At 38.7% G+C, this 17,920-nt stretch overlaps 1 long non-coding RNA gene across 2 annotated transcripts; it reads left to right on the top strand.

The window, feature by feature from the left end:
• Positions 1 to 5,393: 5,393 nt before the first annotated feature.
• On the top strand, positions 5,394 to 17,095 carry LOC115300031. Of its 2 annotated transcripts, XR_003912469.1 has the most exons (3): positions 5,394 to 5,667; positions 8,739 to 8,857; positions 16,939 to 17,095. It is a non-coding gene; the product is annotated as an uncharacterized LOC115300031 (long non-coding RNA). The 2 variants fall into 2 exon arrangements; XR_003912470.1 differs by lacking the exon at positions 8,739 to 8,857.
• Positions 17,096 to 17,920: the final 825 nt, after the last annotated feature.

The raw sequence follows: 17,920 nt of genomic DNA, 5'->3' as shown, positions 1-17,920 counted from the left end.
GCTCGAGCCTACCTTTCCTGCTTTATCTGCATCCAGCACAAATATGTGTGCACGGCACACACACTCCCAATGTTCACTAATGCTCATTCAGCCTCTGCTGGCATGCTCTGTGCTCCCCTTCCTTTCTGGCAAAAATCCTAATGACATTTAGCATTTTGATCCTCAAATTTATTCTAAAGAAATCATCTAAAGTGTTAAAATGTCTCTCTTTAGCCTCATCTCTTGTCATTCCCCACCTTGCTCCCACCTCCAGGTGTAAGGAACTACTTACAGCTCTCATCGTCTCTCTGCCTTTGTTGGTGGTCTCCCTCTACTTGGTGGCTTCTCGCTGCTGACTTCTCCCCTTGTTTTCACTTCTTTGTATCTTATTCTTTTTGTTGTTGTTGTTGTTGTTTATTTATTTTAAGAGAGACAACAGAGAGACAGAGAATGAACAGGGGAGGGGTAGAGAAAGAGGGAGAGAGAAAATCCCAAGCAGGTTTCACACTGTTAGCACAGAGCCAGAGTCAGGGCTCAGTGAGATCATGAGCCAAATCAAGAGTCAATCGCTTAACCTACCTAGCCACCCAGGTGCCCCTGTATTTTATTCTTAAAGGACCAGTTCAAATGTCCCCTCTTGACAAACTGTCTCCATTCTGCTAAGCAGTTAGCTATTCACTTCACCAGACTTCATAGCACTGTGACCATATCTCCATTAGCACACTCAATCACGCTGCATTAGAATGGCATACAACCTGTTGCTTCCTAAACCATGAGGGCCCAGAACAAGAAGCATGCCTTGTCCAGCTGTGAGCTTTATCACTTGCACTGAGCCCATCAATATTTGTGAATAAATTAGTAAATGGTTCAATGAGAATCACTGTTGCAGAGGGATGCTCGGAGGGCTGTTGCAGAGATAGATTTGTAGTAGTCCTTCCTTATCCAGAGAGGATGCATGAAACCACAGATAGTACCAATATACATACTGTGTTGTCTCCTACATATATATATCTATGATAAAGTTAAACTTATAAATCATGCACAGAGATTAACAGCAATAATAAATAATAAAATAGAACAATTATAACAATAAACTGTAATAAAACTTACGTGAATGTGGTCTCTCTTTCTCAAAATAACATATTGTATGCACTCACCCTTCTTGTGATGATGTGAGATGATAAAATGCTCACGTGATGAGATGAAGTGCGGTGAATAACCACACTTGTAGTGACGTGGTGGTAGGGTGTATGGACCTTCAGGTGGTTTTTCAGAAAGAGGATCATCTTCTTCATAAGCCTTGGGTAACTGAAACCAGGAAATGCAAAACCACAGATAAGGGAGGGCTACCAGGTAGGTTGGTTGCCTGTTAAACAAGTGGTGAAGCTAAGAGAAATGTCAAAGCCAAAGTTGGGCTTAGGTGATGGTGAAGATGATCTTGTCCAAGCAAATCAGAAAACCTAGGCTGACAAAGAGGTTAAAAAGACAATTGTGACAAATGCAGCCTGGGACTTGAGGAGGAGGAGAGAGTTCTGGGTTCCAGGCACAAATGCACCGACCCACGGACCAGCTCATTCATCCCTCTCCATAGGCTGGGAAATCAGAACCTTTCCCTGCTCTGCCTATGATTCTCTATCTTTTAGCTCTCGTGCTATTGAGATGCAGTGTGGGTTGCTATTAGTCACTGTACAACTACATAAGAATCAATAGATGTGTAACCAGTTTATTGAAAAGGACTGAACGTAATGCGTACAAACAGGAAGCAGCTGTTATTTTCCTCCTACCGCTGCCTTTCAACATGTCAGATTCCCTTTTCCCATACCTTCATGACACCTCAGGCAGCTCCAGAGCTTTTTGGTCATTTTCAGCAACAACAACAAAAATTAGTCTCGTGTCAGTAATTATGACTCACTTCAAGGCAGCAGAAGGCTCAGTTAAATTTAAGGCTTTAATCTCACATCTCATTCAAAGCTTCTCCCCTCCCCCAACAAACTCAGGCCCAACCTGACACCAGGCTCCTGTTGAGGATAAGCTGGGCACAGTCTCTCTTCCTCTCCACCACCTACCTACTTGTGGCTTTGTTAAAGTCAGAGCAGAACAAGGAATGTCTAGAGAAAAGGACAAAACATTTTCACTTAGGTGGTACTGATTCTAGCTCTGTGTTTATTCCTGACTATTTATATACCATCTGGAAGTTCACATCATCTTTCTTTCAGGGTTCATTTGTAGCTACTATAAGCCCTTAATGCACTGATATGGGCCCTCTCCCCCTAACTCTTTACCACACACACATGCAAGTCGCCTCAAAGCAGCCAGAGCCTGGTACTCTGAGTCTTGCACTACGGAAAATACATATTTGTATGACACCAGGTGATGGGAGCCGAGACCTCCCTGAATGCTGCCCCCTCTCCCTACACAGGTGGCTCCACACGAAATCCTGATGTACCCGTCACTCAATAATGAATAGCCTTCTTTGTCTCTGGGAGATCAGCCTTCTTATAACAGGAATGCAAAGAGAAAGAAAAGAAACAGTTGATGCTCAGTTTTTAGATTTTAAAGTACATTTGTGAAACCGATGGCAGAGACAATAGTGTTGAAGGCTAAAGTTTTTCCTTGCAAGAACCAGGCTATTTTGAAATAAAAATAAAAATAAAAAAGAACGATACATTTTTTAACTCAAAAAGCATAGTTTGGGGAATTGGGCAAGGAATAAAAAAGGCAAAGCATTAAGGAAGCTCAGGACATAAAGTTTATGGCATAAACACTAATTAGGAAGACCAAAAGAGAGCCTGGTTACAGCACTCCAGAGGAGATAGGAATTCAGAGGGCTGGAAGAGGAGCATGTGACTAGCAGGAGGGACCGATGAGGTCCAGGATGGGCGCCTGAGAGGGATGGAAAACATAGTGCACCCAGAAAGCGTCCAGCCTTTACCAGCACCAGAGAGGCATAAAGAAGTATGTTACTGTCCTATTCTAAGAGCATCCAATGGACCACTGCACATTACTTATGCTGAGAAATTCCATCAGCAGTTCTTTACATTACCATCTGGGAACTTTCTATGCACTGCAATCTATTTATCAACTGGCGATCTAGCCTATATGTTCAGCCCCAGACTGAATCATCCTTTGTACCTAATCCACCCCCTCCCACTGACCCTTCAGCAACTCAGGACGCTTGAAAGTCCCAACGTCTTCAAGGGATAGTATCCCAGTAAAAGGAGAGGCCACCTGTGCTCAACTTCTTCATATGTATTATATTGAGTGATTACTTTCACCCAATGCCCCTAGCAGCAACCCCATGCCACAACTCCACAGTTCTTTGTTGTTTCTCTTAAGATTAGGTCTAAGCACACCTTAAAACAATAAATCACAGCTTACCTAGTAGACAAGCATAACAACAACAAAAATAACACCTGCCAATTTGGAAAAAGAAGAATAAGGCAAGGTAAATTTCCACCCCACTTACTACAAGTTATTCACATCAGCTATTACGACCCCTTTTGTCACCTGAAGAAGGGAGAAAGTGGGCTTTTCTGGGGAGCTGGGCTTCAAACCAATTTCTCCTTTGGTTTCATATATTAAGACCAGTGTAACAAGAATACTCAATTCTTTTCTAGAAGCTATGTCAAATAGATTTCTTGGCTTATCAAAAGAAAACCAAGAAGAAGGAAAATATTTAGAAGTGGTGTAACTATGAGGGATTCCAAAGTCAAGTCCATACAGGTATTTAGAGACTCTATATACTAAATTTGGCAATACTCCATTTTCAAAATTAAATACCTCAAATTTACCAGGTCCTAGAAAACATTGATAATGCATTCCACATTTCTCTAGATATTCACAAGCACGTATGCCAGTCAGCCTCAGAGAAATTTTCTGTAAGGTCTTTTGAAATGAATTTGTATTGACCACTTCAGAACCTATCAATGCTGTCCTCAACAATTCCAAGTGACGACTCCTACCTTCCATTGCTTTCTATAGCAACAGAACAGGCTGAAGTACAGGTGGTAAACCTTCAACATTCAGTTAATTGCTTACAGTCGTTGGAGGAGTGACTACAGTTTATATAGTCTATTCATGCCTGTAGTTGCAAGGTGTTCTGCAGGGTATAAGATGAGATGGTACTCATTATAATCATGTTCTGTCTTTTCAACAATTTAAAAAACATTTACAAAAAACCTACTTTGGTGTGCTAGAAGCTGAGAACATGGAGATAAATAGGAAAGAAGCCTTGCCTTTAGGAAGTCCATGGTCTCTTTTATTTGGTATATTTATATGCAATTCTCTTTTTTTTTCTATGCAATTTCTCTAGATAAAGGGAGTATGCATGTGAAACTTTGCATTCATACATAGGTCACTGTATCTGAGGGGGAATCTGATTCTCCCTCTTTGTCTCATCTGTATGATGTCTGAGGCCTATTTCTGATTCTCTCCCTCTCCACATAAAACTTCATATTTATTCTCTCTTCCTGGTGCAGGTGCATTTATTTGTTAGACTTGTTAGATTTTTGTGACCTTAAATTTCAATTTTTATACTTAATTTTTCTTTATTATTTATGTAGCCTTTATATGATGTTTGTCCTCTACATGTCAGTAGAACTTGACAGAAAAACACATTCCCTATCTTCTGAACTTACAGCTTTGAGCTTTTTGTGTGTGTATGTCTGTGTGTGTGTGTGTGTGTGTGTGTGTATATATGCTTAGATTTTATGCCAAACCAGTCCCTATGAAATACAATAATAAAAACCCATAAATAAGAGGGATGATTACATTCGTTTCTAATTTCTACTTATTGTCTGATAGCAAAAGTCCTAGTCTATGAGTTTCATTAGGCTTGACCCGATTTCTTTTATCTTCATAGTATGTGAGCCAGGATAAAGCGATTTAATTTGAGAGCAATAAGAAATACCCTTAAAAAGAAATCAGGAAATGGATGGATTATGAACAAAAAGAAAAATTCTGTAATACCCAGAAAATAGCATGCCAGCAAACCTGGCTCAATCACCGCTTTTACTCTACTTCATGCCCCTGTATAATTAACTCTCCGGTACAAAATGAAATCAAGTTTCACAAGTATATTAGTCGCACCCTAGTTTATGAAACTCCAATATTCTAAAATCAAATTATTCACTTCATTCATTCTTATTTTGGGGCTCTTTTTTTCTTTTTGATGTTTGTAGTTATTTTTGAGAGTGAGAGAGTGCGAGAGTGCGAGAGAGCCAGAGAGCCAGAGAGCCAGAGCGAGAGAGCGAGAGCGAGAGAGCGAGAGCGAGAGAGCGAGCGCATGCGCGTGACACCCACGCCTGAGAAGGGGAGGGGCAGAGAGTGGGAGACAGAATCCAAAGCAGGTTCTATGCTGTGAGCACAAAGACTTGTAGGGGGAGGGGTCAGGCTTGATCTCACAAACCCTGAGATCTTGACCTTTACCTTTGACATGAAGTCCAAAGCTCATATGAGTGAGCCACCCAGGCGCCCCTAGGGACTTTTATTATTAAGCTTTAGCCTTAGCTCAAACCACTGAGTGAATATTATAATTCGTCTCTCCTGGAAATTTCACCTCCAATCTGCTTGTGAACTCCAGCTGTGGATTTTTCCGTTTTTCTGAGGCCACACACAGGTTTGAATTCTCTCTGTGTTGACCTTCCATCCTTTGTTCTGATAGCTACCTTCTCCCTGGATCCTGTGTCGGTAAGTTTTAAGGCTCTTTTGTCATTTGTCTGCTTTCAGAGTGGTCGTGGTAGTGAATTGCGCGCTTGCGCAATTGGTGGGTGTGGCTTCGGGCTGAACCCACAGAGCCCGACTGAACCGGAGTACATACTCTGTGCCACACACTCTGATAGGTGCTTACAGATCAAAAATGCAAAGAGAAGAACCTTGTTTTAATTAGTGAGCACATAAGTTAATAGAAGGAAAGCAGGTGAGTAATCACAAAAAAAGGTTTTCATGCAACTTTATAAAGATCTATCAGCCTTACCACAAAGTACTGAGGACGTTATTCAGGAGAATGTTAGGGGCAGGTAGAGATTTCAACAGGTTTCAGGTAAAGAGAAAAGCATTTTACAAAAAGAAAAGCAAGGAAGTAAACAACAGCTTTTTCCAAGAATTGCATGAAACAAATGTTATGGATTAAAAAAAAGAGAGAGAGACTCAGAGAGATTATGTAAAAGGCTTAATGTGGCAGAACAATGTTATTAGACTGGGAAGCAACGCTCAGGTCTGTCTGACTCCAGAGTCGGGCCTCTCCATACTATTGCCCCAGAATGGAGTGCAATTCGCTGTCCACATTACACATTCATGGCAACATGAGGCGCCTTCTCAGTGCTGTGTGAGTGCTTGTGTTTCCCAGAGTTATGTCCAACCTAATTTCAACAGGCTCCCTCCCCATGGCTCCACTCAAACTGTTCTTGTGATGGTCTCCAAAAGCCCCATGTTAACCAATCCGCCTCTTTGCTCCCCTTCCTCCACATCCGTGGAACTTTCATCTCCTTGAAATAACCCCTCCTCTGGGCTCCTATGACTCGTCATATTCCAGGTTTTCCTCAGTCCCCAGTGGCTGCTCTTTTTTTAGTCTCCTTTATCTCATCTCCTTCGCCACCTCTTATGTAAGAGTACACAGGCATGGCGGTGTGTCTTTCTACTCTCCTCCTAACTTCTCTTCCCGAGTGAGCCCGTTCCAACACCGGCGTATCTCCAACCCCGTGTGCCCAAATGACAGTGGAGTTGCTAAAAGTCTAGTCTCTGGGTTAGCCAGGCTTCCTGGATTCTGATCCCAGCTCCACTGACTAAACTAAGCTGGCGACCTTGGGCTAACTGCTTAACCTTCCTATGCCTCACTTCTCCCTGCAAACGGATATGATAATAGTAGCTATTTTATATTCAACCATCTTCTCAATACCTCCACTTGAATATCACATTTAACATGTCCCAGACTGAATTCTATATTCCCTAGCCTTCACAGAACAGTTCCTCCCCATGTCAATAAACAGCACTCAGATGTTCAAATAAAAAAAAAAAAATCTAAAAACATCCAGGGGCGTCTGGATGGCTTGGTCAGTTAAACATCCGATTTCAGCTCGGTCATGATCTCATAGTTCCTGAGTTTGAGCCCCGTATCCGGCTCTATACTGACAGCTAAGAGCCTGGAACCTGCTTCAGATTCTGTGTCTCCCTCTCTGCCCGTCCCCTGCTCGCACTCCATCTCTCTCTCTCTCTCTCTCTCTCTCTCTCTCTCTCTCTCAAAAACAAACATTAAAAAAATGTTTTTTAGTCTTAAAACATACTGCTGCTTTCTCTTTACTGACTCCTAGTATGAGCAGGTTTCATCTGCTCTATGTTCCAACTATATTCCAAATAGTTCCAGTTTCCTTGACCTCTTTCCCACCATAATCAAAACTACCACCACTTCTTACTTCAACAACATTAGTGGCCTTCCAACTGACCTTCTATTCACTCTTGCCACACTACAATCTATTTTCCATATAGGAGTGTGAATTATCTTTCTTAAAAGGCATAGCAGCACATCACTCCTCTGGTTAAAACTTCCAGTGGCTTCCCACTAAACTTAAAATCAGAACTTAAAATGGCCTAGAAAGCCCCATGTGAATAGCCCCTTCCCCTCCATCCTCATCTGACCACCCTCCCTGATTCATTACAGGCCAGCCACTGGCCTTTCTCTGTTCCTTCAACACACCGTCTTGCACCATACCAGGACACCTTTGAGTGAAATGTTCTTTCATTCACAGAGATATTTTTCCACAAAGATATTTTTCTACTGGGATGTCTCGTTCTTACAAGAGTGCCTGGAACACAGTATGTGCTCAGTATATACCTGTTTGATTGCTTGATTGCTTGAGCCTTTTTTTCTAAGTCTGTAACTCAAGATTTCTTTCATCTAATCTATAGTTTAAATTCTTTAAGGGAGCATTCTGTGTAAAGGAACTCTGAGTGAAATTTGTTTGTGAAGTGAATTTTTTAAAATATCTAAAATAATCCTTAAATTGTACTTGTAAAATTATGACTTTGTCAGTTTTATGGTTATTTTAGTTATATGGTATATACACATATATTGGTATATACATATACCCACTAACTGTATATATATTTGAGATATAGGGACGCTTTAATCTAGGGACCTAGGGATCCTGAAAAAGGTCTAGGGATGCTTTAAAAAACAGTGGGTGGCTTATTGAATACAAAAAATTCATTATATTCTGAGGTAACTATGTCAAGTATAGAATTAGACCCAGGGTCTTAGATATAATTACTGTTTTTTTAAAACTAAATATTGAAAGGACAAGAGCAGCACCAGACCTCAAGGGTACAAAGACCCACGGCAATGCCTCCTTGTGGATTTAACATTCCTAACTTACTTATGCCCGTCAGTATTCCTGAGAGCAAGCTACAGAAACCAGGCAAATATTTACATGGCATTTTTAAAATCCACAACCTTCTTCCTATAAAGACTTCAAGAAATAAACCTCTTACAAATAAATGCCTCAGATGTATTTTAATTTTTAAAACTTTTCTGAATTTAAAATCACATGAAAATAACTTTCCTAAAAGCACAGAATTAATACGTTTATTTGTAGTCATGACCTTGTTTTGTTTTGTTTTTCTTTTTCTGCCTGGTAAATGACCCCCCTGAGGTTGACAAGTATCTAAAGATCCATAAAACATGAATGTAATAAGTATAATAAATCATTTGTCACTGGCATTTTTAAGATTTGGCCTTATCGAGTTTTAACTGATATGTTTTGCAGGTACTCCGCTGTTATATGGAAGCAATATAAGTTTAATATTTAGTTACTGTAATCTAAAGACGGTGTTTTACTGAAGTATGAAAACCTTGAGGGGAAATGGTGTCCCTAAAATACTTAAGGTAAAACTTTAAGGCACAAACTATCTAGCAAAAAATTTTAAAGTTAATCACAATTAATTCTTTAAAAGTACACACTTGTATGGTGAAACCTTCACACTTCCGTTTTATGGTCAAGTGTCAGTTGTTTTTATTCAGAGTTGCAAGTACACTTAGTAGTACTATCATCTTCCCCCAAAAAATCTCCAGACATAGCAGCTCTCTTAAAGTTAGATATGATACACCTTACTCATGTTGAAACAATATAAAAATTAAAAATCCACCACTTACACAGTTTAAAACTCCTCCAGTTTTACTTATCTTCATTATATCGGTTGGAGAGAATAGATCCTGTTGAAAATCATTTCTGGCAGGAAAAACAATGCCAATATTCAGAAACTCATAAACATGGATAAGTGAAATCATAAAGAAGAAACATGTTGTACCTAGAAAATACCTGAAGATAAAAATATGATCCTTACAGAATGGATCATCAACTGCCATACTCGTAACTAATCACTGCACTTGGTCTGTCAAGTTCAGAGGCAGGTAAGGTAATAGGTTCCTAAATAAAGCATGGACATGATGCCACCACTTACGGTGGAAAATGGCCATGGAAATGTATTTTCGTAAAGTGTGCTTATGTTGCTCTCTCTTGGTGAAAAAGTAGTACTGTTCAAATTGATTGTCACTGATTTTTTAAACTTTCTTAAAGGTTTTCTTGTTAAGGGAAACAGTCTTGTTTTGATACAGCATTTTCAGTGCCATTTGCACAAATTAAAGTGCTAATTGCTAACCTTAGAACAGTTAGAACTACGTTAAGTACTTCTGCATCTCTAAATTGACATGAATTAAAAGCCAGTTAGAGCATACACTCAAACGTTTTCATTTATGGACTCACAGGAAATGTCATTTTGTAATAAACAAAGTAGCAAAGGGAATGAATAGGAAGGTACTAACTATGAAAGAAACTCAGCACTGAAACCTGATTGACTGGAAGAAGGTAAACATGATTGCAGTCTTGTAAGTGCTCTACCGATTTAACATGTTTGCAGTAACAAACCACAATCCATTTGAAAAGAAAATTTAGTGGATAGACATAAGAGCAGAAGGTTCAAATGTTTAAAAAAAAAAAGAAAAGAAAAAAAAAACTTGGGTGATGACCAATTTAAAAATCAGAACCAGTGATTTACCGGAGCCAATTGATACCAGCTTGCAAAAGCTAACTGTGTTCACAACTTCCCAATTGCATGTTCAGTGACATAGTTTTGATAGTTGAAATCTGTCATGGCTGGAGTGTTTACACTATAGAAATTGGCAAACACTATAAATTAGGGGCTTGTTTCTGTGTATGTGAGTGTGTGTGTTTGGGGGGCTTGTAATTAAACGTTTACCAGCATACCACTAGAAATGCCAAAATGTGAAAAAGCATGCCAAAAAAAAAAAAAAACCTTTCCCTTTGATCAATGATAATTGATATATAATTAGCAAATTTTCCTCGTTGCAATGAATGAGAAAACTGAATAAAGGATCTCTCAGAAGAAATAATTACATGTTAACCATTGTATAAGTGAAGATACTACCAAATTTAGTGCAGTATCCGAAACAAAAGGGCATCTTTTGCTCTCTCTTTAATCCACTTAAAACCCAATGACACACAGCATTTTGTTGTCAGAATAGAAACTATTCACTATGACTATTTCTTCATGTCCTCTCCTCCAAATCAAGATTCTTTTCAGAGAAGCTCTTCCATCATATATGTTTGCGAGTTTATTTATTTTGAGAGAGAGAGCGAGCACACACTAGCAGGGAAGGCGCAGAGAGAGAGGGAGAGGCAGTATCCGGCTCTGTCAGCACCAAGCCCCATGCGGGCTTCTATCCCATGAACTGTGGGATCTTGACTAGCCTAAATCGAGAGTCAGATGCTTAAAAGACTGAGCCACCTAGGTGCCCCACCAATCATATTTTTAACCAGTTCTCTACAGCAAATAGCGTTGGGTAAACTTTGGGAAATGTAACTTTGTAAGCCAAAGTTTGTTTGACAAAGACTTAAAAATGATGTTCCAGAAGCCAAGCCCGTTGTGTGCTCCTTGGGGTACACTCACCTTTGGGAAGCAAGACTCAAGAGTCTTCAGTCTTCCTTTCCTTTGAAAGACTTATTTGTACATTTAAAGAAAGAAATTCAGGAAACCACTGTTATGCTGTTTAAACCTCAAAGCAGAGCATCCTCTACACAAGACATGAAAACATAACCTCTGAAGTATCACAGGCTTCTGCAGCTCACGTATGTCAAAGGCACTGAAAAGAACCATTCATGCACAGTCAAGTGGCTCGTGTTTGCATGAGGTTCAGTTCAGTATGTGGGGAGGATTCTCAAGGGAAGGTGTGATTACTGGGTGAGTTCTGCCTGCCCCTTGGACCCACTTGAAGATGTTATACCTCTAGGTGACTATTTTATTGAAAAGAATATAATATTAATTAATTAATTAATGATTACATATAAATAATGGCAAGGGACTAATTGAGCCACGGTGCAGTTAAACGGTTCCAACAATGTCACTGACAGTGACAGCACAGGCAAGCAACTGATAAACAGTACCAGACACCGTGGGCAGAAGTAGTGCCTTTTAAATTAATCTTTCCATGTATTTCTTCATGATGAAAACCAATAACAAAAGCATATTTTAGAGGAAAAGATGTTAGAGAAAATATAATCGTTGAAGCAGCAAGACTTGTCTCTTTATCATTAAACCCTCGAAATGGAAATATATCTAGTGATGTAAGACTGTTTCTAATATTATTGACAGAAGGACAGGAAGATCATTGTGTCAGTAACATAGAAAGACAGAGCTATCAGACTGCGGAGAGCGATCAATGGGAGTGTAATTTTCAATGTTACAAGTCATTAAGTTGAAGATATATGAGAATCAGTTTTAAATACAACATATAATCAGAATTTACTGTGAAACCATATAATAAAGATGACTTTTTAAAAACTGCACCAAATCAATAATGTATTTATTTAATAAAATAAAAACCTGACTTCTGGCACAGCTATTTTGAAGGTCCTCTACATAAAAAATGAGCATAAGACTTTGTCAAATTGATGTCAAGAGAAATGCACAAATCAATCTCCATAACCACCCTATTGCGACTATCATTACTATCTGCAGTTTACAGATAAGGAAAATGAGAAACAGGGTGTTAAGGAACTCACTAACGAGGAGATTGGTAGGAAGTGACAGGGCTGAGATTCAAATCCTGGCAGTTCACTTCCTGAATCCTGCCTCTTAGCTACTACAGTGCATACCTCTCATCAGTTGGATTAAAGACAAAACTGTAGAAAGTCCGGGAGTCCTTTGTGAAAAGAAAGTTGATCTTGAGCTGTTTTTGCCTCTTGATAGTCTACAATATTAGACATCAATTCAGCTTTCTGCATTATTCATTACTCCTGCTGCTGTAGGGGCCATTCCATCTGGGGAACCAGAGCTAGGTCCTCACATTACACAGAGGTGTTCTCTGCTAACAGCAATAGAACATTTTAGACAATTTCTTACAAAAAATTACATTTTATTATAATTATTTGTTTAGATGACTTTTTTCCTGTACTAGAATTTGAGCTCATGGAAAGTGAGGGTGTTATCTTAATAATAATTTGTTTCTCTGGTATTTAGCATAGTCCCTGACACAGGGCTGATAATACATGTTTGTCAACATGAAATTACATGCCATAGCCAAGGTAAGCAGGCTTGAAAGGAACAACCTTTAGCTTGCATATTAAACACACAATCATTTTTTATACCAAATACATTTTATTTTTGCAACAATGAACACCTGTTTGGACAATTCCTTGATTGTTCTCTTTCATTCCTCACACAAAATTGATTAAAAAAATCTGAAGCATCGTTCCTCAGAAACGTCTCTTAAATATGGATTATCCCCACCCCACCAAAGTTTAGGCGCTTGTCCTAACCTATATGCCCTCCAGTCACATGCCCTACTCTCCTGTCTCCATGGCCTACTGTCTTCCTCCCTCTCCACAAGGCCAACACAGGCAACATCATAACATACAGACCCCATGTGCTCATTACTTGATATAAAAAATGTCCATTGATTCCACTGTGTAAAGGGTAAAATTCAAACTCTGAAGAGTGGCACCTAAGGCTTTTGTGATTTGCCTCCAACCTACCACTCTTCTTCCAGCAACATCCTAACTGATGCCCGTGTTTAGGCCATCTCACCTCCTCTGACATCCCTGGGTCTGGAGTCCCTATTTTTTTTGTGCTCTGTATGTTGAAATTCTGCTCACATATCAAGACCAACCTAACTCAACCCAACTCAACTGCTCCCTGGGAACACAGACCCCAGTTCTTCTATACACCATTCTCATAGCTTCTGCTAGACTCCCCTGGACTCCTCATATCTCCATTGTGCTATGTGTCTTCATTAGTATTATCTAGTAGGGATCATGTATCTCCCCACCAAGAATGTGAGCTCTTTTATCTCAGAGCACAGTTCAGTGATGTTTAGCAGATAGGAGGCATAGTGTTGTTTGTGGTGCTAACACTCATCAGGTCCTGCTGAACAAAACCAGGAGTAGCCAATGAAAATCTTTCATTTAGTATGATTTTTCTCTACACATTCTTGTTTCAGAAGAGGCATATGTGTGGTAATTCTATAATGTTTATAGTTACCATTTCCTAAGAACAAATATGGCTAATTCTTCACAGATTGTTCAATTCACCCTTCAATTCAGCATTTACTCAGAGGTCTCAGTGGTAGAGAAACTTTTTGGGAAGTGAACAACTACATTGTCCCTTGTCCAGAACTGGCATACTATAAGAGAAAGAACAAAGCAGAGAGCAAGGCTGGAAAATGTGCAGTGGGGGACCCTGAAGCATGCCCCAGATGCCAGATGCCAGATGGCTTTAGGAGCTCCCAGTCCTAAAATATATCAAGAAAATAAATAAATACAATAAAATATATCAAGAGAATTGTGTTCCATATGGAAATAAAAATAATAAACATTTATTGGGAGGTCCATACCAGACTCAGAACTCTACAAAGAACATTCCAATGAATTCCCTACAACACTGCAGAGAAAGCTCTACTCTACCATGAAGAAACTGAGGCCCAGAGTCATTGAAACCCAGGACTTCTGGTGTCTGAGGACACTCTTTTACTCAGCATCTTACTTTATTGGGAATAACAAAATACAGGGTTTTGGTTTACATTTTGTCTAAAATTCTTAGCTGTGTAAATAACTTACTTTGTGATTTTGAGAGGGAATTTAGTGGGGCCATAAAACGTTTTTATTGAGTGAATGAAGATGATTACCACTCAGTAACAAGTTTCCTTGGTCTCATTCTTGGAGAATCTGAAGCCCAATGATAGCCCTCCTGATTTAGAATCACAAAGTAGGGGCACCTGGGTGGCTCAGTAGGTTAAGCGTCCAGCTTTGGCTCAGGTCATGATCTCAGGTTCTTGGGTTCAAGCCCTGCGTCAGGCTCTGTGCTGGCAGCTAGCTCAGAGCCTGGAGCCTGTTTCAGATTCTGTGTCTCCCTCTCCCTCTGACCCTTCCCAGCTTGTGCTGTCTCTCTCTGTCTCTCAAAAATAAATTTTAAAAACATAAAAAAAATTTAGAATCACAAAGTAGAGTCTTCAGGTCATCAGTGAGACTGTTTTTTTAAATATACAATGAGGAATTTACAATACTTTGCTATAGATACTAGCGCTTCCTATTTTCCTCACCACAAGACTCTCATGTGGACAAAGTTGCTATTATTTTTAGGAAATGAACTCTCTCCCACCCAGGAAGTTCACAGCAAAACCAGGATTGGAACTCACATCATCTTCTTCCTATTCCAGTGTGTTTTCTGTTATGTAGGAAAAGTAAAAAAATAAAGCAGATGAGAAATAATAAACAAAGGAAGATAGTAGAGACTCCAGTCTTTGTAAGGTGCTTCATTTTCCCAAAGCTCTGGGCTTACTTGCAAGGTGTTACAGTGCTATGGAATCTTTTAGAAATCTGTCACTCCCACTTAATAATTAAGTGCCTAGGTCAGATCTGCAAACTGCTGTGGAAACTTTTAGCATGTGCAGGGAGAAGCAAGATCAATATTAGACTATTTCAGGTCTAGAAGTGGGCTTTTCTCATGGTTTTTCCAGGGTATATATTCTCAAGAGGTTCCGAGTAGCCACAGAACTTGATAGAGAAGTAGTAACCATTTACTTGTTGCCCAGAGAAATGGGACACTAGGACTGTAAGCCAAATTGCTAAAAAATATGAATCCAAATTATAAATAACAATCCAGAAGTGGGATCTCCCTTTACTCTTCCCATACACGTATGATAAGAACTCAATGTTTTAGTAAAGACGACCAAAGTAGGCAATGATTCCCATTCTATTTTTTAAAATTTCTTTTAATGTTTATTTATTTTTGAGAAAGAGAGAGACAGACAGACAGACAGAGCATGAGTGGGGGAGGAGCAGAGAGGGAGACATGGAATCCGAGCAAGCTCCAGGCTCCAAACTGTCAACACAGAACCCAACACAGGGCTCGAACTCACAAACTGTAAGATCATGACCTGAGCTAAAGTCAGCACTTAACCAACTGAGCTACCTCGTGCCCCTGATTCCCATTCCTAATGTGAGGGCACTGTGGCAATGCTTCACATGGAAAACGTGGAACTGAATGAGATGAAATGCAGAAATGTAGACCTGGTCAGAAAAAAACAAAGTCAAAAGCAAATTATACGTAATCTCTGGATGAGAAACCTGAGGCTAAAATATAAAATCAAGCTAATTTCTGAGGAATCTACTTATTCGTTATTTGTACTAAATGTTTTATGACAAGTCTATTGCTTCAGTTTGGAAAGAATCAAAAAAATGTAGAACATTTACTGAATAAATACCAATTTAAGCTAAAATGATATTAGGTTTTGATGATCTACCTATTTTTAGCCTAAGGACTAAGTGATTTTCTGACTTCACATTTTCATCATTTTAATGAAAATGAAGTTATACACTGAAATGGTATTTTCTTAGATTGTATTAAGGTTTATATATTCTAGATTTTTCACATACGCTGTTATATATTTTTCCCTTAAATCAAATATATTACAAACGTGTAGATATATTTTTACTCCTAACAGAATACTGCAGGCTTAATAATGGATTTTATTATGTTCCTTGACCTTTTTAAGTTATTTATTCTAACACTAGCAACAGTCTATCTATAATATAACAGAACTTGGCTAAATTTATATCATTTTGAATCATCCTTGCAAGTTTTTGTCACAATAGTGTCAATTTAGTACTTAGAAGGCTTATGTCCACTTGCACCTGTTCTCAGGACAAGATTTGGAATTTGCTTTTTCTTACTGTATGTTTTATTACTATGTCAAATACTGAAGACCAGCTTGCTGTAAAAATAGGAAAATGGTGTCATTTCCATACAATAGTCAAGACACTACTTTCTAAGTCAAAATTTCAACATTTTTGATAACTATATAGGACAGTTCAGTTTAGATCATTATAGTACCATTCAGTATACGACTCTGTAGATACAGGGAATAGTCGTAGATTTATTATATTTTTAAGAGGGAGATTAATTTGGCAATATTTCACATGGGACCAAACAGAACTGAATGTGATAAAAATTCTTAAGGCTTCCAAAGTGTCTAACATACTGTTTAAGGAAAACCTAGACACAGGGATAATTTGGCTCAATAAATCTTGCCTCTCATAAATAATCCAACAAACTTTTAATCAATTCCAGCTTTGAGGGAAATTTGTTGTAAACTAAGAGGCCTTTTTTGCTTGTGTAAGAAGATACTTTCAAATGGCAAGTGATTCTAGATAGATTGTGTGTTATGTACAAAGCTCTTATCTGCTGGTGGGTGGCAAGAGAATCTCATTAAAGACACACTTTTATCATGTTAGACCCAAGAAATCATTAATATCTTTTTCTAAAAGCTCGGACCTCATTCTGATTACATTCTTAAGCATTTTATATCACTTTGCATATCACAGTTATGTTGCAAATGTCTAATACAGCTCAGGTTTACCATTAATGTAATTTATCTGTGACCGTCTTTCCCAGGTCAAGCTATCCCTGTTGAAACCCTGGCTCAAAGATTCCTCTGGAAATGACCAAATTCTCAACAGACAAGTTCAAGTAAACTCCTGAACTAGATATATCAGTGTTCATAATTGTACCACCAATGCATATTTGATAAATGACTATGTAAATATCTTGATTACTTTACTAAGAAGTGAATTGGTTTAGTTTTTTTGTTTTCCGAAGTTTGGTCAACAGAAGATTAGTCCTAGGAAATGAATTTCAATTAAAGGTACCATAGTGAAATTAGTTTAGAAACTGATGTACGTTCTAATCTCTTGCTGAAGACTCTCAACGTATATTAAGATACTAAGGACTCAGGTCCTGAAAGTAGAGAAACATATCCCAAATTTTACACCCAGTGTTTTACGAATCTACATGATCATGATGATAGACACTGTTGTCACCATATTCTATACATACGTGAATAATCATGAAGAGATTAACACTCTCCAAATTAAAGATCTATTATCTTCCTCTCTGCAAAAGAGCTTTTTAAATTTAAGGCACTCTATGAAGTTTTCTACACTGGAAATTATTTCAGGATTTATTTTATAATTTAAAAAGATTTCTGGTCATTTAACTGAATTTATACATATATCTTGCAAATTATTTGATAAAATAAGGAGATACCAAACTTTATCTGTCACTTAAAAAAAAGTTAAAAGTTAACTTTTTAGGCATTCATGGAATACTTTTAACATCATAAAAATAATTAAACATTTCTTAAAAATATATTAAAAAAAATTTTTTTAATGTTTTATTTATTTTGGATACAGACAGAGACAGGGCATGAGGGGGGGAGGGGCAGAGAGAGAAGGAGACACAGAACCGGAAGCAGGCTCCAGGCTCTGAGCTAGCTGTCAGCACAGAGCCTGACGCGGGGCTCGAACCCACGAACGTGAGATCTGACCTGAGCCGAAGTTGGAGGCTTAACCGACTGAGCCACCCAGGCGCCCCAAAA

Source organism: Suricata suricatta, chromosome 8, assembly GCF_006229205.1.
Source record: "Suricata suricatta isolate VVHF042 chromosome 8, meerkat_22Aug2017_6uvM2_HiC, whole genome shotgun sequence".
Lineage (NCBI taxonomy): Eukaryota > Metazoa > Chordata > Mammalia > Carnivora > Herpestidae > Suricata > Suricata suricatta.
Note: the sequence above shows the minus strand (reverse complement) of the source record. Positions and strands in the feature narration are given on the sequence as shown.